Raw genomic sequence first — 24932 nt, 5'->3', positions numbered from 1 at the left:
TGCCGACATAAGTACAAGAGGACTGACACTCTAACTTTCTATGATTTGAACCTCTCCTGTGAGTCCAGTTTTAGATTCCGATGCTTCACTACAGGTTTACTGTATACCTTGTACCTTCTTATTGACGATGAAACACAGAAATTGCATCCGAATTGAATACAAAAGGCACAATGCTGACTTAAGTACAATAGGACTGACACTCTAACTTTCTATGAATTGAACCTCTCCTGTGAGTCCAGTTTTAGATTCCGTTGCTTCACTTCGGGTTTACTGTATTCCTCGGACCTTCTTATTGTCGATGAAACACAGAAATTGCATCCGAATTTAATACAAAAGCACAATGCCGACTTAAGTACAAGATTACTGACACTCTAACTTTCTATGATTTGAACCTCTCCTGTGAGTCCAGTTTCAGATTCCTATGCTTCACTTCATGTTCACTATATCCCTTGGACCTTCTTATTGACGATGAAACACAGAAATAGCACCTGAATTATTCAAAAGGCACCATGCCCACTCAAGTAAAAGTGGACTGACACTCTAACTTTCTATGATTTGAACCTCTCCTGTGAGTCCAGTTTTAGATTCCGATGCTTCACTTCGGGTTTACTATATACCTTGGACCTTCTTATTGACGATGAAACACAGATATTGCATCCTAATTTAATACAGAAGGCACAATGCCGACTTAAGTACAAGAGGACTGACATTCTAACTTTCTATGATTTAAACCTCTCCTGTGAATCCAGTTTTAGCTTCCGATCCTTCACTTCAGGTTTTCTGTATACCTTGGACCTTCTTATTGACGATGAAACACAGAAATTGCTTCCTAATTTAATACAAAAGGCACAATGCCGACTTAAGTACAAGAGGACTGACACTCTAACTTTCTATGATTTTAATATCTCCTGTGAGTCCAGTTTTAGATTCCGATGCTTCACTTCAGGTTTACTGTATCCCTTGGACCTTCTTATTGACGATGAAACACAGAAATTGCACCCGAATTAGATTCAAAATGCACAATGCGGACGTAAGTACAAGAGGACTGACACTCTGACTTTCTATGATTTGAACTTCTCCTGTGGGTCCAGTTTTAGATTCCGATGCCTCACTTCAGGTTTACTGTATACCTTATACCTTCTTATTGACGATGAAACACAGAAATTGCATCCAAATTTAATAGAAAAGGCATAAGGCCGACTTAAGTACAAGAGGACTGACACTCTAACTTTCTATAATTTGAACCTCTCCTATGTGTATAGTATTAGATTGCGATGCTTCACTTCAGGTTTACTGTGTCATTGGACCTTCTTATTGACGATGAAACACAGAAATTGCATCCTAATTTAATACAAAATACACAATGCCGACTTAAGTACGAGAGGACTGACACTCTAACTTTCTATGATTTGAAACTCTCCTGTGAGTCCAGTTTTAGATTCCGATGCTTCACTTCGGGTTTACTATATACCTTGGACCTTCTTATTGACGATGAAACACAGAAATTGCATCCTAATTTAATACAAAAGGCACAATGTGGACTTAAGCACAAGCGGAATGACACTCTAACTTTATATGATTTGAACCTCTCCTGTGAGTCCAGTTTAGATTCCGATGCTTCAATTCAGGTCTACTGTACACCTTGGACCTTGTTATTGACAATGAAACAGAGAAATTGCATCCGAATTTAATACAGAAGGCACAATGCCGACTTAAGTACAAGAGGACTGACATTCTAACTTTCTATGATTTGAACCTCTCCTGTGAATCCAGTTTTAGCTTCCGATCCTTCACTTCAGGTTTAATGTATACCTTGGACCTTCTTATTGACGATGAAACACAGAAATTGCTTCCTAATTTAATACAAAAGGCACAATGCCGACTTAAGTACAAGAGGACTGACACTCTAACTTTCTATGATTTTAATCTCTCCAGTGAGTCCAGTTTTAGATTCCGATGCTTCACTTCAGGTTTACTGCATATCTTGGACCTTCTTACTGACGATGAAACGCAGAAATTGCATCCTAATTTAAAACAAAAGGCACAATGCCGACTTAAGTATAAAAAGACAGACTCTCTAACTTTCTATGATTTTTACATCTCCTGTGAGTCCAGTTTTGGATTCCGATGCTTCAATTCAGGTTTACTATATCCCTTGGACCTTCTTATTGACGACAAAACACAGAAATTGCATTCGAATTTAATACAAAATGCACAATGCCGACTTAAGTACAAGAGGACCGACACTCTATATTTCTATGATTTGAACATCTCCTGTGAGTCCAGTTTTAGATTCCGTTGCTTCACTTCAGGTTTACTGTATACCTTGGACCTTCTTATTGACAATGAAACGCAGAAATTGCATCCCAATTTAAAACAAAAGGCACAATGCCGACTTAAGTATAAGAAGACAGACTCTCTAACTTTCGATAATTTTTTCCTCTCCTGTGAAACCAGTTTTAGATTCCGATGCTCCACTTTAGGTTTACTGTATTCCTTGGACCTGCTTATTGACGACGAAACACGGGAATGGCATCCGAAATTAATACAAAATGCACAATGCCGACTTAAGTATGAGAGGACTGACACTCTAAGTTTCTATGATTTGAACCTCTCCAGTGAGTCCAGTTTTAGATTCCGATGCTTCACTTCAGGTTTACTGTATCCCTTGGACCTTCTTATTAACGATGAAACACAGAGATTGCATCCGAACTAGATTCAAAATGCACAATGCCGACTTAAGTACAACGGACTGACACTCTGACTTTCTATGATTTGAACCTCTCCTGTGGGTCCAGATTTAGATTGCGTTGCTTCACTTTAGGTTTACTGTATACCTTGGACCTTCTTATTGACGATGAAACACAGAAATTGCATCCTAATTTAATACAGAAGTCACAATGCCGACTTAAGTACAAGAGGACTGACATTCTAACTTTCTATGATTTGAACCTCTCCTGTGAATCCAGTTTTAGCTTCCGATCCTTCACTTCAGGTTTAATGTATACCTTGGACCTTCTTATTGACGATGAAACACAGAAATTGCTTCCTAATTTAATACAAAAGGCACAATGCCGACTTAAGTACAAGAGGACTGACACTCTAACTTTCTATGATTTTAATCTCTCCAGTGAGTCCAGTTTTAGATTCCGATGCTTCACTTCAGGTTTACTGCATATCTTGGACCTTCTTACTGACGATGAAACGCAGAAATTGCATCCTAATTTAAAACAAAAGGCACAATGCCGACTTAAGTATAAAAAGACAGACTCTCTAACTTTCTATGATTTTTACATCTCCTGTGAGTCCAGTTTTGGATTCCGATGCTTCAATTCAGGTTTACTATATCCCTTGGACCTTCTAATTGACGACAAAACACAGAAATTGCATTCGAATTTAATACAAAATGCACAATGCCGACTTAAGTACAAGAGGACCGACACTCTATATTTCTATGATTTGAACATCTCCTGTGAGTCCAGTTTTAGATTCCGTTGCTTCACTTGAGGTTTACTGTATACCTTGGACCTTCTTATTGACAATGAAACGCAGAAATTGCATCCCAATTTAAAACAAAAGGCACAATGCCGACTTAAGTATAAGAAGACAGACTCTCTAACTTTCGATAATTTTTTCCTCTCCTGTGAAACCAGTTTTAGATTCCGATGCTCCACTTTAGGTTTACTGTATTCCTTGGACCTGCTTATTGACGACGAAACACGGGAATGGCATCCGAAATTAATACAAAATGCACAATGCCGACTTAAGTATGAGAGGACTGACACTCTAAGTTTCTATGATTTGAACCTCTCCAGTGAGTCCAGTTTTAGATTCCGATGCTTCACTTCAGGTTTACTGTATCCCTTGGACCTCCTTATTAACGATGAAACACAGAGATTGCATCCGAACTAGATTCAAAATGCACAATGCCGACTTAAGTACAACGGACTGACACTCTGACTTTCTATGATTTGAACCTCTCCTGTGGGTCCAGATTTAGATTGCGTTGCTTCACTTCAGGTTTACTGTATACCTTGGACTATCTTATTGACGATGAAACACAGAAATTGCATCCTAATTTAATACAAAAGGCGCAATGCCGGCTTAAGTACAAGAGGACTGACACTCTAACTTTCTATGATTTGAACCTCTCCTGTGAGTCCAGTTTTACATTCCGATGCTTCACTTCAGGTTTACTGTATCCCTTGGACCTTCTTATTGACGATGAAACACTGAAATTTCATCCGAATTTAACACAAAATGCACAATGCCGACTTAAGTACAAGAGGACTGGCACTCTAACTTTCTATGATTTAAATCTCTCCTTTGAGTCCAGTTTTAGAAACCGATGCTTCACTTCAGGTTTACTGTACACCTTGGACCTTATTATTGACGATGAAACACTGAAATTGTTTCGGAATTAAATTCAAAAGGCATAATGCCGACTTAAGTACAAGAGGACTGACACTCTAACTTCCTATGATTTGAACCTCTCCTGTGAGTCCAGTTTTAGATTCCGATGCGTCGCTTCAGTTTTACTGAATACCTTGAATCTTCTTATAGACGATGAAACACAGAAATTGCATACGAATTTAACAGAAAAGGCACAATGCCGACTTAAGTACAAGTGGACTGACACTCTAACTTTCTATGATTTGAAATTCTCCTGTGAGTACGGTTTTAGATTCCGATGCTTCACTTCAGGTTTACTGTATACCTTGGACTATCTTATTGACGATGAAACACAGAGATTGCATCCGAATTTAATACAAAAGGCACAATGCCGACTTAAGTACATGTGGACTGACACTCTAACTTTCTACGAATTGAACCTCTCCTGTGAGTACAATTTTAGATTCCGTTGCTTCACTTCAAGTTTACTGTATACCTCGGACCTTCTTATTGTCGATGAAACACAGAAATTGCATCCGAATTTAATACAAAAGCACAATGCCGACTTAAGTACAAGAGGACTGACACTCTAACTTTCTATGATATGAACCTGTCCTGTGAGTCCAGTTTCAGATTCCGATGCTTCACTTCAGGTTCACTGTATCCCTTGGACCTTCTTATTGACGATGAAACTCAGACATTGCATCCTAATTTAATACAGAAGGCACAATGCCGACTTAAGTACAAAAGGACTGACATTCTAACTTTCTATGATTTGAACCTCTCCTGTGAATCCAGTTTTAGCTTCTGATCCTTCACTTCAAGTGTTCTGTATACCTTGGACCTTCTTATTGACGATGAAACACATAAACTGCTTCCTAATTTAATACAAAAGGCACAATGCCGACTTAAGTACAAGCGGAATGGCACTCTAACTTTCTATGATTTGAACCTCTCCTGTCAGTCCAGTTTAGATTCCGATGCTTCAATTCAGGTTTACCGTACACCTTGGACCTTGTTATTGACGATGAAACAGAGTAATTGCATCGGAATTTAATACAGAAGACACAATGCCGACCTAAGTACAAGAGGACTGTCATTCTAACTTTCTATGATTTGAACCTCTCCTGTGAATCCAGTTTTAGCTTCCGATCCTTCACTTCAGGTTTTCTGTATACCTTGGACCATCTTATTGACGATGAAACACAGAAATTGCTTCCTAATTTAAACAAAAGGCACAATGCCGACTTAAGTACAAGAGGACTGACACTCTAACTTTCTATGATTTTAATCTCTCCTGTGAGTCCAGTTTTAGATTCCGATGCTTCACTTCAGGTTAACTGTATACCTTGGACCTTCTTATTGACAATGAAACGCAGAAATTGCATCTCAATTTAAAACAAAAGGCACAATGCCGACTTAAGTATAAGAAGACAGACTCTCTAACTTTCGATAATTTTTTCCTCTCCTGTGAAACCAGTTTTAGATTCCGATGCTTCACTTTAGGTTTACTGTATTCCTTGGACCTGCTTATTGACGACGAAACACGGGAATGGCATCCGAAATTAATACAAAATGCACAATGCCGACTTAAGTATGAGAGGACTGATAGTCTAAGTTTCTATGATTTGAACCTCTCCAGTGAGTCCAGTTTTAGATTCCGATGCTTCAATTCAGGTTTACTGTATCCCTTGGACCTTCTTATTAACGATGAAACACAGAGATTGCATCCGAACTAGATTCAAAATGCACAATGCCGACTTAAGTACAACGGACTGACACTCTAACTTTCTATGATTTAAATCTCTCCTGTGAGTCCAGTTTTAGAAACCGATGCTTCACTCCAGGTTTACTGTACACCTTGGACCTTATTATTGACGATGAAACACAGAAATTGTATCGGAATTAAATTCAAAAGGCACAATGCTGACTTAAGTACAAGAGGACTGACACTCTAAGTTTCTATGTTTTGAAATTCTCCTGTGAGTCCAGTTTTAGATTCCGATGCTTCACTTCAGGTTTACTGTATACCTTGGACTTTCCTATAGATGATGAAACACAGAAATTGCATCCGATTTAAATACAAAAGCCACAATGCCGACTTAAGTACAAGAGGACTGACACTCAAACTCTCTATGATTTGAACCTCTCCTGTGAGTCCAGTTTTAGATTCCGATGCTTCACTTCAGGTCTACTGTATAGCTTGGACCTTCTTATTGACAATGAAACGCAGAAATTGCATCCCAATTTAAAACAAAAGGCACAATGCCGACTTAAGTATAAGAAGACAGACTCTCTAACTTTCGATAATTTTTTCCTCTCCTGTGAAACCAGTTTTAGATTCCGATGCTTCACTTTAGGTTTACTGTATTCCTTGGACCTGCTTATTGACGACAAAACACGGGAATGGCATCCGAAATTAATACAAAATGCACAATGCCGACTTAAGTATGAGAGGACTGACACTCTAAGTTTCTATGATTTGAACCTCTCCAGTGAGTCCAGTTTTAGATTCCGATGCTTCACTTCAGGTTTACTGTATCCCTTGGACCTTCTTATTGACGATGAAACACAGAAATTGCATCCGAATTAGATTCAAAATGCACAATGCCGACTTAAGTGCAAGAGGACTGACACTCTAACTTTCTATGATTTAAATCTCTCCTGTGAGTCCAGTTTTAGAAACCGTTGCTTCACTTCAGGTTTACTGTACACCTTGGACCTTATTATTGACGATGAAACACAGAAATTGTATCGGAATTAAATTCAAAAGGCACAATGCTGACTTTAGTACAAGAGGACTGACACTCTAAGTTTCTATGATTTGAAATTCTCCTGTGAGTCCAGTTTTAGATTCCGATGCTTCACTTCAGGTTTACTGTATACCTTGGACTTTCCTATAGATGATGAAACACAGAAATTGCATCCGAATTTAATACAAAAGGCACAATGCCGACTTAAGTACAAGAGGACTGACACTCAAACTCTCTATGATTTGAACCTCTCCTGTGAGTCCAGTTTTAGATTCCGATGCTTCACTTCAGGTCTACTGTATAGCTTGGACCTTATTAATGACGATGAAGCGCATAAATTGCATCGGAATTAAATTCAAAAGGCACAATGCCGACTTAAGTACAAGAGGACTGACACTCTAACTTTCTATGATTTGAACCTCTCCTATGTGTATAGTATTAGATTGCGATGCTTCACTTCAGGTTTACTGTGTCATTGGACCTTCTTATTGACGATGAAACACAGAAATTGCATCCTAATTTAATACAAAATACACAATGCCGACTTAAGTACGAGAGGACTGACACTCTAACTTTCTATGATTTGAAACTCTCCTGTGAGTCCAGTTTTAGATTCCGATGCTTCACTTCGGGTTTACTATATACCTTGGACCTTCTTATTGACGATGAAACACAGAAATTGCATCCTAATTTAATACAAAAGGCACAATGTCGACTTAAGCACAAGCGGAATGACACTCTAACTTTATATGATTTGAACCTCTCCTGTGAGTCCAGTTTAGATTCCGATGCTTCAATTCAGGTCTACTGTACACCTTGGACCTTGTTATTGACAACGAAACAGAGAAATTGCATCCGAAATTAATACAGAAGGCACAATGCCGACTTAAGTACAAGAGGACTGACATTCTAACTTTCTATGATTTGAACCTCTCCTGTGAATCCAGTTTTAGCTTCCGATCCTTCACTTCAGGTTTAATGTATACCTTGGACCTTCTTATTGACGATGAAACACAGAAATTGCTTCCTAATTTAATATAAAAGGCACAATGCCGACTTAAGTACAAGAGGACTGACACTCTAACTTTCTATGATTTTAATCTCTCCAGTGAGTCCAGTTTTAGATTCCGATGCTTCACTTCAGGTTTACTGCATATCTTGGACCTTCTTACTGACGATGAAACGCAGAAATTGCATCCTAATTTAAAACAAAAGGCACAATGCCGACTTAAGTATAAAAAGACAGACTCTCTAACTTTCTATGATTTTTACATCTCCTGTGAGTCCAGTTTTGGATTCCGATGCTTCAATTCAGGTTTACTATATCCCTTGGACCTTCTTATTGACGACAAAACACAGAAATTGCATTCGAATTTAATACAAAATGCACAATGCCGACTTAAGTACAAGAGGACCGACACTCTATATTTCTATGATTTGAACATCTCCTGTGAGTCCAGTTTTAGATTCCGTTGCTTCACTTCAGGTTTACTGTATACCTTGGACCTTCTTATTGACAATGAAACGCAGAAATTGCATCCCAATTTAAAACAAAAGGCACAATGCCGACTTAAGTATAAGAAGACAGACTCTCTAACTTTCGATAATTTTTTCCTCTCCTGTGAAACCAGTTTTAGATTCCGATGCTCCACTTTAGGTTTACTGTATTCCTTGGACCTGCTTATTGACGACGAAACACGGGAATGGCATCCGAAATTAATACAAAATGCACAATGCCGACTTAAGTATGAGAGGACTGACACTCTAAGTTTCTATGATTTGAACCTCTCCAGTGAGTCCAGTTTTAGATTCCGATGCTTCACTTCAGGTTTACTGTATCCCTTGGACCTTCTTATTAACGATGAAACACAGAGATTGCATCCGAACTAGATTCAAAATGCACAATGCCGACTTAAGTACAACGGACTGACACTCTGACTTTCTATGATTTGAACCTCTCCTGTGGGTCCAGATTTAGATTGCGTTGCTTCACTTCAGGTTTACTGTATACCTTGGACCTTCTTATTGACGATGAAACACAGAAATTGCATCCTAATTTAATACAAAAGGCGCAATGCCGACTTAAGTACAAGAGGACTGACACTCTAACTTTCTATGATTTGAACCTCTCCTGTGAGTCCAGTTTTACATTCCGATGCTTCACTTCAGGTTTACGGTATCCCTTGGACCTTCTTATTGACGATGAAACACTGAGATTTCATCCGAATTTAACACAAAATGCACAATGCCGACTTAAGTACAAGAGGACTGACACTCTAACTTTCTATGATTTAAATCTCTCCTTTGAGTCCAGTTTTAGAAACCGATGCTTCACTTCAGGTTTACTGTACACCTTGGACCTTATTATTGACGATGAAACACAGAAATTGTTTCGGAATTAAATTCAAAAGGCACAATGCCGACTTAAGTACAAGAGGACTGACACTCTAACTTCCTATGATTTGAACCTCTCCTGTGAGTCCAGTTTTAGATTCCGATGCGTCGCTTCAGTTTTACTGAATACCTTGAATCTTCTTATAGACGATGAAACACAGAAATTGCATACGAATTTAACACAAAAGGCACAATGCCGACTTAAGTACAAGTGGACTGACACTCTAACTTTCTATGATTTGAAATTCTCCTGTGAGTACGGTTTTAGATTCCGATGCTTCACTTCAGGTTTACTGTATACCTTGGACTATCTTATTGACGATGAAACTCAGACATTGCATCCTAATTTAATACAGAAGGCACAATGCCGACTTAAGTACAAAAGGACTGACATTCTAACTTTCTATGATTTGAACCTCTCCTGTGAATCCAGTTTTAGCTTCTGATCCTTCACTTCAAGTGTTCTGTATACCTTGGACCTTCTTATTGACGATGAAACACATAAATTGCTTCCTAATTTAATACAAAAGGCACAATGCCGACTTAAGTACAAGCGGAATGGCACTCTAACTTTCTATGATTTGAACCTCTACTGTCAGTCCAGTTTAGATTCCGATGCTTCAATTCAGGTTTACCGTACACCTTGGACCTTGTTATTGACGATGAAACAGAGTAATAGCATCGGAATTTAATACAGAAGGCACAATGCCGACCTAAGTACAAGAGGACTGTCATTCTAACTTTCTATGATTTGAACCTCTCCTGTGAATCCAGTTTTAGCTTCCGATCCTTCACTTCAGGTTTTCTGTATACCTTGGACCATCTTATTGACGATGAAACACAGAAATTGCTTCCTAATTTAAACAAAAGGCACAATGCCGACTTAAGTACAAGAGGACTGACACTCTAACTTTCTATGATTTTAATCTCTCCTGTGAGTCCAGTTTTAGATTCCGATGCTTCACTTCAGGTTAACTGTATCCCTTGGTCCTTCTTATTGACGATGAAACACAGAAATTGCATCCGAATTAGATTCAAAATGCACAATGCGGACGTAAGTACAAGAGGACTGACACTCTGACTTTCTATGATTTGAACCTCTCCTGTGAGTATAGTTTTAGATTCCGATGCTTCACTACAGGTTTACTGTGTCATTGGACCTTCTTATTGACGATGAAACACAAAAATTGCATCCGAATTTAATACAAAATACACAATGCCGACTTAAGTACGAGAGGACTGACACTCTAACTTTCTATGATTTGGACCTCTCCTGTGAGTCCAGTTTAGATTCCGATGCTTCAATTCAGGTTTACTGTTCACCTTGGACCTTGTAATTGACGATGAAACAGAGAAATTGCATCCGAAGTTAATACAGAAGGCACAATGCCGACTTCAGTACAAGAGGACTGACATTCTAACTTTCTATGATTTGAACCTCTCCTGTGAATCCAGTTTCAGCTTCCGATCCTTCACTTCAGGTTTACTGTATACTTTGAACCTTCTTATTGACGATGAAACACAGAAATTGCATCCTAATTTAATACAAAAGGCACAATGCCGTCTTAAGTACAAGAGGACTGACACTCTAACTTTCTTTGATTTTAATCTCTCCTGTGAGTCCAGTTTTAGATTCCGATGCTTCACTTCAGGTTTACTGCATATCTTGGACCTTCTTATTGATGATGAAACGCAGAAATTGCATCCTAATTTAAAACAAAAGGCACAATGCCGACTTAAGTATAAGAAGACAGACTCTCCAACTTTCTATGATTTTTACCTCTCCTGTGAGTCCAGTTTTGGATTCCGATGCTTCAATTCAGGTTTACTGTATCCCTTGGAACTTCTTATTGACGACGAAACACAGAAATTGCATTCGAATTTAATACAAAATGCACAATGCCGATTTAAGTACAAAAGGTCCGACACTCTATATTTCTATGATTTGAACATCTCCTGTGAGTCCAGTTTTAGATTCCGTTGCTTCACTTAAGGATTACTGTATACCTTGGACCTTCTCATTGACCATGAAACGCAGAAATTGCATCCTAATTTAAAACAAATGGCACAATGCCGACATAAGTATAAGAAGACAGACTCTCTAACTTTCTATGATTTTTACCTCTCCTGTGAAACCAGTTTTAGATTCCGATGCTTCACTTTAGGTTTACTGTATCCCTTGGACCTTCTTAGTGACGACGAAACACGGGAATTGCATCCGAAATTAATACAAAATGCACAATGCCGACTTAAGTACGAGAGGACTGACACTCTAAGTTTCTATGATTTGAACCTCTCCAGTGAGTCCAGTTTTAGATTCCGATGCTTCACTTCAGGTTTACTGTATCCCTTGGACCTTCTTATTGACGATGAAACACAGAAATTGCATCCGAATTAGATTCAAAATGCACAATGCCGATTTAAGCACAAGAGGACTGACACTCTGACTTTCTATGATTTGAACCTCTCCTGTGGGTCCAGTTTAAATTCCGTTGCTTCACTTCAGGTTTACTGTATACCTTGGACCCTCTTATTGACGATGAAACACTGAAATTTCATCCGAATTTAACACAAAAAGCAAAATGCCGACTTAAGTACAAGAGGACTGACACTCTAACTTTCTATGATTTTAATCTCTCCTGTGAGTCCAGTTTTAGAAACCAATGCTTCACTTCAGGTTTACTGTACACCTTGGACCTTATTATTGACGATGACACACAGAAATTGTATCGGAATTAAATTCAAAAGGCACAATGCCGTCTTAAGTACAAGAGGACTGACACTCTAAGTTTCTATGATTTGAACCTCCCCTGTGAGTCCAGTTTTAGATTCCGATGCTTCACTTCAGGTTTACTGTATACCTTGGACTTTATTATAGACGATGAAACACAGAAATTGCATCCGAATTTAAGACAAAAGGCACAATGCCGACTTAAGTGCAAGAGGACTGACACTCTAACTCTCTATGATTTGAACCTCTCCTGTGAGTCCAGTTTTAGATTCCGATGCTTCACTTCAGGTCTACTGTATAGCTTGGACCTTATTATTGACGATGATGCAAATAAATTGCATCGGAATTAAATTCAAAAGGCACAATGCCGACTTAAGTACAAGAGGACTGACACTATAACCTTCTATGATTTGAACCTCTCCTGTGAGTCCAGTTTTAGATTCCGATGCTTCACTTCGGGTTTACTGTATACCTTGGACCTTCTTATTGACGATGAAACACAGAAATTGCATCCTAATTTAATACAAAAGGCGCAATGCCGACTTAAGTACAAGAGGACTGACACTCTAACTTTCTATGATTTGAACCTCTCCTGTGAGTCCAGTTTTACATTCCGATGCTTCACTTCAGGTTTACGGTATCCCTTGGACCTTCTTATTGACGATGAAACACTGAGATTTCATCCGAATTTAACACAAAATGCACAATGCCGACTTAAGTACAAGAGGACTGACACTCTAACTTTCTATGATTTAAATCTCTCCTTTGAGTCCAGTTTTAGAAACCGATGCTTCACTTCAGGTTTACTGTACACCTTGGACCTTATTATTGACGATGAAACACAGAAATTGTTTCGGAATTAAATTCAAAAGGCACAATGCCGACTTAAGTACAAGAGGACTGACACTCTAACTTCCTATGATTTGAACCTCTCCTGTGAGTCCAGTTTTAGATTCCGATGCGTCGCTTCAGTTTTACTGAATACCTTGAATCTTCTTATAGACGATGAAACACAGAAATTGCATACGAATTTAACACAAAAGGCACAATGCCGACTTAAGTACAAGTGGACTGACACTCTAACTTTCTATGATTTGAAATTCTCCTGTGAGTACGGTTTTAGATTCCGATGCTTCACTTCAGGTTTACTGTATACCTTGGACTATCTTATTGACGATGAAACTCAGACATTGCATCCTAATTTAATACAGAAGGCACAATGCCGACTTAAGTACAAAAGGACTGACATTCTAACTTTCTATGATTTGAACCTCTCCTGTGAATCCAGTTTTAGCTTCTGATCCTTCACTTCAAGTGTTCTGTATACCTTGGACCTTCTTATTGACGATGAAACACATAAATTGCTTCCTAATTTAATACAAAAGGCACAATGCCGACTTAAGTACAAGCGGAATGGCACTCTAACTTTCTATGATTTGAACCTCTACTGTCAGTCCAGTTTAGATTCCGATGCTTCAATTCAGGTTTACCGTACACCTTGGACCTTGTTATTGACGATGAAACAGAGTAATAGCATCGGAATTTAATACAGAAGGCACAATGCCGACCTAAGTACAAGAGGACTGTCATTCTAACTTTCTATGATTTGAACCTCTCCTGTGAATCCAGTTTTAGCTTCCGATCCTTCACTTCAGGTTTTCTGTATACCTTGGACCATCTTATTGACGATGAAACACAGAAATTGCTTCCTAATTTAAACAAAAGGCACAATGCCGACTTAAGTACAAGAGGACTGACACTCTAACTTTCTATGATTTTAATCTCTCCTGTGAGTCCAGTTTTAGATTCCGATGCTTCACTTCAGGTTAACTGTATCCCTTGGTCCTTCTTATTGACGATGAAACACAGAAATTGCATCCGAATTAGATTCAAAATGCACAATGCGGACGTAAGTACAAGAGGACTGACACTCTGACTTTCTATGATTTGAACCTCTCCTGTGAGTATAGTTTTAGATTCCGATGCTTCACTACAGGTTTACTGTGTCATTGGACCTTCTTATTGACGATGAAACACAAAAATTGCATCCGAATTTAATACAAAATACACAATGCCGACTTAAGTACGAGAGGACTGACACTCTAACTTTCTATGATTTGGACCTCTCCTGTGAGTCCAGTTTAGATTCCGATGCTTCAATTCAGGTTTACTGTTCACCTTGGACCTTGTAATTGACGATGAAACAGAGAAATTGCATCCGAAGTTAATACAGAAGGCACAATGCCGACTTCAGTACAAGAGGACTGACATTCTAACTTTCTATGATTTGAACCTCTCCTGTGAATCCAGTTTCAGCTTCCGATCCTTCACTTCAGGTTTACTGTATACTTTGAACCTTCTTATTGACGATGAAACACAGAAATTGCATCCTAATTTAATACAAAAGGCACAATGCCGTCTTAAGTACAAGAGGACTGACACTCTAACTTTCTTTGATTTTAATCTCTCCTGTGAGTCCAGTTTTAGATTCCGATGCTTCACTTCAGGTTTACTGCATATCTTGGACCTTCTTATTGATGATGAAACGCAGAAATTGCATCCTAATTTAAAACAAAAGGCACAATGCCGACTTAAGTATAAGAAGACAGACTCTCCAACTTTCTATGATTTTTACCTCTCCTGTGAGTCCAGTTTTGGATTCCGATGCTTCAATTCAGGTTTACTGTATCCCTTGGAACTTCTTATTGACGACGAAACACAGAAATTGCATTCGAATTTAATACAAAATGCACAATGCCGATTTAAGTACAAAAGGTCCGACACTCTATATTTCTATGATTTGAACATCTCCTGTGAGTCCAGTTTTAGATTCCGTTGCTTCACTTAAGGATTACTGTATACCTTGGACCTTCTCATTGACCATGAAACGCAGAAATTGCATCCTAATTTAAAACAAATGGCACAATGCCGACATAAGTATAAGAAGACAGACTCTCTAACTTTCTATGATTTTTACCTCTCCTGTGAAACCAGTTTTAGATTCCGATGCTTCACTTTAGGTTTACTGTATCCCTTGGACCTTCTTAGTGACGACGAAACACGGGAATTGCATCCGAAATTAATACAAAATGCACAATGCCGACTTAAGTACGAGAGGACTGACACTCTAAGTTTCTATGATTTGAACCTCTCCAGTGAGTCCAGTTTTAGATTCCGATGCTTCACTTCAGGTTTACTGTATCCCTTGGACCTTCTTATTGACGATGAAACACAGAAATTGCATCCGAATTAGATTCAAAATGCACAATGCCGATTTAAGCACAAGAGGACTGACACTCTGACTTTCTATGATTTGAACCTCTCCTGTGGGTCCAGTTTAAATTCCGTTGCTTCACTTCAGGTTTACTGTATACCTTGGACCCTCTTATTGACGATGAAACACTGAAATTTCATCCGAATTTAACACAAAAAGCAAAATGCCGACTTAAGTACAAGAGGACTGACACTCTAACTTTCTATGATTTTAATCTCTCCTGTGAGTCCAGTTTTAGAAACCAATGCTTCACTTCAGGTTTACTGTACACCTTGGACCTTATTATTGACGATGACACACAGAAATTGTATCGGAATTAAATTCAAAAGGCACAATGCCGTCTTAAGTACAAGAGGACTGACACTCTAAGTTTCTATGATTTGAACCTCCCCTGTGAGTCCAGTTTTAGATTCCGATGCTTCACTTCAGGTTTACTGTATACCTTGGACTTTATTATAGACGATGAAACACAGAAATTGCATCCGAATTTAAGACAAAAGGCACAATGCCGACTTAAGTGCAAGAGGACTGACACTCTAACTCTCTATGATTTGAACCTCTCCTGTGAGTCCAGTTTTAGATTCCGATGCTTCACTTCAGGTCTACTGTATAGCTTGGACCTTATTATTGACGATGATGCAAATAAATTGCATCGGAATTAAATTCAAAAGGCACAATGCCGACTTAAGTACAAGAGGACTGACACTATAACCTTCTATGATTTGAACCTCTCCTGTGAGTCCAGTTTTAGATTCCGATGCTTCACTTCGGGTTTACTGTATACCTTGGACCTTCTTATTGACGATGAAACACAGAAATTGCATCCTAATTTAATACAGAAGGCACAATGCCGACTTAAGTACAAGAGGACTGACATTCTAACTTTCTATGATTTGCACCTCTCCTGTGAATCCAATTTTAGCTTCCGATCCTTCACTTCAGGATTTCTGTATACCTTGGACCTTCTTATTGACGATGAAACACAGAAATTGCTTCCTAATTTAATACAAAAGGCACAATGCCGACTTCAGTACAAGAGGACTGACATTCTAACTTTCTATGATTTGAACCTCTCCTGTGAATCCAGTTTTAGCTTCCGATCCTTCACTTCAGGTTTTCTGTATACCTTGGACCTTCTTATTGACGATGAAACACAGAAATTGCTTCCTAATTTCAACAAAAGGCACAATGCCGACTTAAGTACAAGAGGACTGACACTCTAACTTTCTATGAATTGAACCTCTCCTGTGAGTCCAGTTTTAGATTCCGTTGCTTCACTTCAGGTTTACTGTATACCTCGGACCTTCTTATTGTCGATGAAACACAGAAATTGCACCTGAATTATTCAAAAGGCACCATGCCCACTCAAGTAAAAGTGGACTGACACTCTAACTTTCTATGATTTGAACCTCTCCTGTGAATCCAGTTTTAGATTCCGATGCGTCACTTAAGGTTTACTGAATACCTTGGATCTTCTTATAGACGATGAAACACAGAAATTGCATCCGAATTTAACACAAAAGGCACAATGCCGACTTAAGTACAAGTGGACAGACACTCTAAGTTTCTATGATTTGAACCTCTCCTGTGAGTCCAGTTTTAGATTCCGATGCTTCACTACAGGTTTACTGTAAACCTTCGACCTTCCTATTGACGATGAAACACAGAAATTGCATCCGAATTTAATACAGAAGGCACAATGCCGACTTAAGTACAAGGGGACTGACACTCTAACTTTTTATGATATTAATCTCTCCTGTGACTCCAGTTTTAGATTCCGATGCTTCACTTCAGTTTACTGTATATCTTGGACCTTCTTATTGATGATGAAACGCAGAAATTGCATCCTAATTTAAAACCAAAGGCACAATGCCGACTTAAGTATAAAAAGACAGACTCTCTAACTCTCTATGATTTTTACCTCTCCTGTGAGTCCAGTTTTGGATTCCGATGCTTCACTTCAGGTTTACTGTATCCCTTGGACCTTCTTATTGACGACGAAACACAGACATTGCATTCGAATTTAATACAATATGCACAATGCCGACTTAGGTACAAGAGGACTGACACTCTAACTTTCTATGTTTAGAACCTCTCCTGTGAGCCCAGTTTTAGATTACGTTGCTTCACTTCAGGTTTACTGTATACCTTGTACCCTCTTATGGACGATGAAACACAGAAATTGCATCCTAATTGAATACAAAAGGCACAATGCCGAGTTAAGTACAAGAGGACAGACTCTCTAACTTTCTATGATTTGAACCTCTCCTGTGAGTCCAGTTTTAGTTCCGATGCTTCACTTTAGGTTTTCTGTATCCCTTGGACCTTCTTATTGACGACGAAACAGAGAAATTGCATCCGAATGTAATACAAAATACACAATGCCGACTTAAGAACAAGAGGACTGACACTCTAACTTTCTATGATTTGAACCTCTCCTATGAGTCCAGTTTTAGATTCCGATGCTTCACTTCAGGTTTACTGTATACCTTGGACCTTCTTATTGACGATAAAACACAGAAATTGCATCTGAATTTAATACAAAAGTCACAATGCCGACTTAAGTACAAGGGGATTGACGCTCTAAGTATATATGATTTGAACCTCTCCCCTGAGTCCAGTTTTAGATTCCGATGCTACACTTCAGGTTTACTGTATACCTTGGACCTTCTTATTGACGATGAAACACAGAAATTGCATCCGAATTTAATACAAAGGGCACAATGCCGACTTAAGAACAAGAGGACTGACACTCTAACTTTCTATGATTTGATGCTCTCCTATGAGTCCAGTTTTAGATTCCGATGCTTCACTTCAGGTTTACTGTATACCTTGGACCTTCTTGTTGACGATGAAACACAGAAATTGCATCTGAATTTAATACAAAAGGCACAATGCCGACTTTAGTACAAGAGGACTGACACTCTAACTTTCTATGATTTGAACCTCTCGTGTGAGCCCAGTTTTAGATTCCGAAGCTTCACTTCAGGTTTACTGTATTCCATGGACCTTCTTATTGACGATGAAGCACAGATATTGCATCGGAATTAAATTCAAAAGGCACAATGCCGACTTAAGTACAAGAGGACTGACACTCTAACTTTCTATGATTTGAACCTCTCCTGTGAGTCCAGTTTTAGATTCCGATGCTTCACTTCAGGTTTACTGAATACCTTGGACCTTCTTATTGACGATGAAACACAGAAATTGCATCCGAATTTAATTCAAAAGGCACAATGCCGACTTAAGTACAAGAGGACTGACGCTCTAAGTATCTATGATTAGAACCTCTCCTGTGAGACCAGTTTTAGATTCCGATGCTTCACTTCAGGTTTATTGTATACCTTGGACCTTCTTATTGACGATGAAACACAGAAATTGCATTCGAATTTAATACAAAGGGCACAATGCCGACTTAAGTACAAGAGGACAGACACTCTAACTTACTATGACTTGAACCTCTCCTGTGAGTTCAGTTTCAGATTCCGATGCTTCACTTCAATTTACAATATACCTCGGACCTTCTTATTGACGATGAAACACAGAAATTGCATCCTAATTTAATACAAAAGGCACAATGCCGTTTTAAGTACAAGAGGACTGACACACTAACTTTCTAAGATTTGAAACTCTCCTGTGAGTCCAGTTTTAGATTCCGATGCTTAACTTCAGGTTTACTGTATACCTTGGACCTTCTTATTGACGATGACACTCAGAAATTGCACCTGAATTATACAAAAGGCACAATGCCGACTTAAGTACAAGATGACTGACCCTCTAACATTCTCTGATTTGAACCTCTCCTGTGGGTCCAGTTTTAGATTCCGATGCTTCACTTCGGTTTACTATATACCTTTTACTTTCTTTTTGACGATGAAACACAGAAATTGCATCCTAATGTAATTCAAAAGGCACAATGCCGATTTAAGTACAAGAGGACTGATGCTCTAACTTGCTATGATTTGAACCTCTCCTGTGAGTCCCGTTTTAGATTCCGATGCTTCACTTCAGGTTTACTGTATACCTTGGTCCTTCTTATTGACGACGAAACACAGAAATTTCGTCCGAATTTAATACAAAATGCACAATGCCGACTTAAGTACAAGAGGACTGACACTCTAACTTTCTATGATTTGAACCTCTCCTGTGAGTCCAGTTTTAAATTCCGATGCTTCACTTCAATTTACTGTATACCTCTGACCTTCTTATTGTCGATGAAACACAGAAAATGCATCCGAATTTAATACAATAGGCATAATGCCGTCTTAAGTACAAGAGGACTGACACTTCATCTTTCTATGATTTGAACCTCTCCTGTGAGTCCAGTCTTAGATTCCGATGCTTCACTTCAGGTTTACTGTATCCCTTGGACCTTCTTATTGACGATGAAACACAGAAATTGCACCTGAATTATACAAAAGGCACCATGCCCACTTAAGTAAAAGAGGACAGACACTCTAACATTCTATGATTTGAACCTCTGCTGTGAGTCCAGTTTTAGATTCCGATGCTTCACTTCAGGTTTACTATATTCCTTGGACCTTCTTATTGACGATGAAACACAGAAAATGCATCCGAATTTAATACAAAAGGCACAATGCCGACATAAGTACAGGAGGACTGACACTCTATATTTCTATGATTTGAACCTCTCCTGTGAGTCCAGTCTTAGTTTCCGATTCTTCACTTCAGGTTTACTGTATACCTTGGACCTTCTTATTGACGATGAAACACAGAAATTGCATCCTAATTTAATACAAAAGGCACAATGCCGACTTAAGTACAAGAGGACTGACACTCTAACTTTCTATGATTTGAACCTCTCCTGTGAGTCCAGTTTTAGATTCCGATGCTTCACTTCAGGTTTACTGAATACCTTGGACCTTCTTATTGACGATGAAACACAGAAATTGCATCCGAATTTAATTCAAAAGGCACAATGCCGACTTAAGTACAAGAGGACTGACGCTCTAAGTATCTATGATTAGAACCTCTCCTGTGAGACCAGTTTTAGATTCCGATGCTTCACTTCAGGTTTATTGTATACCTTGGACCTTCTTATTGACGATGAAACACAGAAATTGCATTCGAATTTAATACAAAGGGCACAATGCCGACTTAAGTACAAGAGGACAGACACTCTAACTTACTATGACTTGAACCTCTCCTGTGAGTTCAGTTTCAGATTCCGATGCTTCACTTCAATTTACAATATACCTCGGACCTTCTTATTGACGATGAAACACAGAAATTGCATCCTAATTTAATACAAAAGGCACAATGCCGTTTTAAGTACAAGAGGACTGACACACTAACTTTCTAAGATTTGAAACTCTCCTGTGAGTCCAGTTTTAGATTCCGATGCTTAACTTCAGGTTTACTGTATACCTTGGACCTTCTTATTGACGATGACACTCAGAAATTGCACCTGAATTATACAAAAGGCACAATGCCGACTTAAGTACAAGATGACTGACCCTCTAACATTCTCTGATTTGAACCTCTCCTGTGGGTCCAGTTTTAGATTCCGATGCTTCACTTCGGTTTACTATATACCTTTTACTTTCTTTTTGACGATGAAACACAGAAATTGCATCCTAATGTAATTCAAAAGGCACAATGCCGATTTAAGTACAAGAGGACTGATGCTCTAACTTGCTATGATTTGAACCTCTCCTGTGAGTCCCGTTTTAGATTCCGATGCTTCACTTCAGGTTTACTGTATACCTTGGTCCTTCTTATTGACGACGAAACACAGAAATTTCGTCCGAATTTAATACAAAATGCACAATGCCGACTTAAGTACAAGAGGACTGACACTCTAACTTTCTATGATTTGAACCTCTCCTGTGAGTCCAGTTTTAAATTCCGATGCTTCACTTCAATTTACTGTATACCTCTGACCTTCTTATTGTCGATGAAACACAGAAAATGCATCCGAATTTAATACAATAGGCATAATGCCGTCTTAAGTACAAGAGGACTGACACTTCATCTTTCTATGATTTGAACCTCTCCTGTGAGTCCAGTCTTAGATTCCGATGCTTCACTTCAGGTTTACTGTATCCCTTGGACCTTCTTATTGACGATGAAACACAGAAATTGCACCTGAATTATACAAAAGGCACCATGCCCACTTAAGTAAAAGAGGACAGACACTCTAACATTCTATGATTTGAACCTCTGCTGTGAGTCCAGTTTTAGATTCCGATGCTTCACTTCAGGTTTACTATATTCCTTGGACCTTCTTATTGACGATGAAACACAGAAAATGCATCCGAATTTAATACAAAAGGCACAATGCCGACATAAGTACAGGAGGACTGACACTCTATATTTCTATGATTTGAACCTCTCCTGTGAGTCCAGTCTTAGTTTCCGATTCTTCACTTCAGGTTTACTGTATACCTTGGACCTTCTTATTGACGATGAAACACAGAAATTGCATCCTAATTTAATACAAAAGGCACAATGCCGACTTAAGTACAAGAGGACTGACACTCTAACATTCTATGATTTTAATCTCTCCTGTGAGTCCAGTTTTAGATTCTGATACTTCACTTCAGGTTTTCTGTATACCTTGGACCTTCTTATTGACGAAGAAGCACAGAAATTTCATCCTAATTGAATACAAAATGCACAATGCCGACTTAAGTACAAGAGGCCTGACACTCTAACTTTCTATGATTTCAACCTCTCCTGTGAGTCCAGTTTTAGATTCCGTTGCTTCACTTCAGGTTTACTTTATACCTTGGACCTTTTTATTGACGATGAAACACAGAAATTGCATCCTAATTTAATACAAAAGGCACAATGCCGACTTAAGTACAAGAGGACTGACACTCTAACTTTCTATGATATGAACCTCTCCTTTGAGTCCAGTTTTAGATTCCGATGCTTCACTTCAGGTTTACCGTATACCTTGGACCCTCTTATTGACGATGAAACACAGAAATTGCATACGAATTTAATACAAAAGACACAATACCCACTTAAGTACAAGAGGACTGACGCTCTAACTTGCTATGATTCGAACCTCTCCTGTGAGTGCAGTTTTACATTCCGATGCTTCAATTCAGGTTTACTGTATACCTTGGTCATTCTTATTGACGGTGAAACACAGAAATTTCGTCAGAATTTAATACAAAATGCACAATGCCGACTTAAGTACAAGAGGACTGACACTCTAACTTTCTATGATTTGAACCTCTCCTGTGAGTCCAGTTTTAAATTCCGATGCTTCACTTCAATTTACTGTATACTTCGGACCTTCTCATTGTCGATGAAACACAGAAAATGCATCCGAATTTAATACAAAAGGCACAATGCCGTCTTAAGTACAAGAGGACTGACACTCTATCTTTCTATGATTTGAACCTCTCCTGTGAGTCCAGTCTTAGATCCGATGCTTCACTTCAGGTTTACTGTATCCTTTGGACCTTCTCATTGACGATGAAACACAGAAATTCCATCGGAATTAAATTCAAAAAGCACAATGCCGACTTACGTACAAGAGGACTGAAACTCTAACTTTCTTTGATTTGAACCTCTTCTGTGAGACCAGTTTTAGATTCCGATGCGTCACTTCAGGTTTACTGAATACCTTGGACCGTCTTATAGACGATGAAACGCAGAAATTGCATCCGAATTTAACACAAAAGGCACAATGCCGACTTAAGTACAATCTGACTGACACTCTAACTTTCTATGATATGAACCTCTCCTGTGAGTCCTGTTTTAGATTCCGATGCTTCACTTCAGGTTTTCTGTATACCTTAAACCTTCTTATTGACGATGAAACACAGAAATTTCATCCTAATTGAATACAAAATGCACAATGCCGACTTAGGTACAAGAGGACTGACACTCTAACTTTCTATGTTTAGAACCTCTCCTGTGAGTACAGTTTTAGTTCCGATGCTTCACTTTAGGTTTACTGTATCCCTTGGACCTTCTTATTGACGACGAAACAGAGAAATTGCATCCGAATGTAATACAAAATGCACAATGCCGACTTAAGTACAAGAGGACTGACACTCTAACTTTCTATGATTTAAACCTCTCCTGAGAGTCCTGTTTTATATTCCGATGCTTCACTTCAGGTTTACTGTATACCTTGGACCTTCTTATTGACGATGAAACACAGAAATTTCATCCTAATTGAATACAAAATGCACAATGCCGACTTAAGTACAAGAGGACTGACACACTAAATTTCTATGATTTGAACCTCTCCTGTAAGACCAGTTTTAGATTCCGTTGCATCACTTCAGGTTTACTGAATACCTTGGACCTTCTTATTGACGATGAAACACAGAAATTGCATCCTAATTTAATACAAAAGGCACAATGCCGACTTAAGTACAAGAGGACTGACACTCTAACTTTCTATGATTTGAACCTCTCCTGTGCGTCCAGTTTTACTTTCCGATGCTTCACTTCAGGTTTACTGTATCCCTTGGACCTTCTTATTGACGATGAAACACTGAAATAGCATCCTAATTTAAGACAAAGACACAATGCCGACTTAAGTACAAGAGGACTTGCACTCTAACTTCCTATGATTTAAATCTCTCCTATGAGTCCAGTTTTAGAATCCGATGCTTCACTTCAGGTTTACTGTATACCTTGGCCCTTCTTATTGACGATGAAACACAGAAATTGCATCGGAATTAAATTCAAAAGGCACAATGCCGACTTAAGTACAAGTGGACTGACACTCTAACTTTCTATGATTTAAACCTCTCCTGTGAGTCCTGTTTTATATTCCGATGCTTCACTTCAGGTTTACTGTATACCTTGGACCTTCTTATTGACGATGAAACACAGAAATTTCATCCTAATTGAATACAAAATGTACAATGCCGACTTAAGTACAAGAGGACTGACACTCTACTTTCTATGATTTGAACCTCTGCAGTGAGTCCAGTTTTAGATTCCGTTGCTTCACTTCAGGTTTACTGTATACCTTGGACCTTCTTATTGACGATGAAACACAGAAATTGCATCTTAATTTAATACAAAAGGCACAATGCCGACTTAAGAACAAGAGGACTGACTCTCTAACTTTCTATGATTTGAACCTCTCCTGTGAGTCCAGTTTTACATTCCGATGCTTCACTTCAGGTTTACTGTATCCCTTGGCCCTTCTTATTGACGATGAAACACTGAAATTGCATCCGAATTTAAGACAAAGGCACAATGCCGACTTAAGTACAAGAGGACTGACACTCTAACTTTCTATGAATTAATTCTCTCCTGTGAGTCCAGTTTTAGAATCCGATGCTTCACTTCAGGTTTACTGTACACCTTGGACCTTCTTATTGACGATGAAACACAGAAATTGCATCGGAATTAAATTCAAAAGGCACAATGCCGACTTAATTAC

Source organism: Schistocerca serialis, chromosome 4 (genome assembly GCF_023864345.2).
Source record: "Schistocerca serialis cubense isolate TAMUIC-IGC-003099 chromosome 4, iqSchSeri2.2, whole genome shotgun sequence".
Taxonomy (NCBI): Eukaryota; Metazoa; Arthropoda; class Insecta; order Orthoptera; family Acrididae; genus Schistocerca; species Schistocerca serialis.
This window is presented reverse-complemented; position numbering follows the sequence as displayed.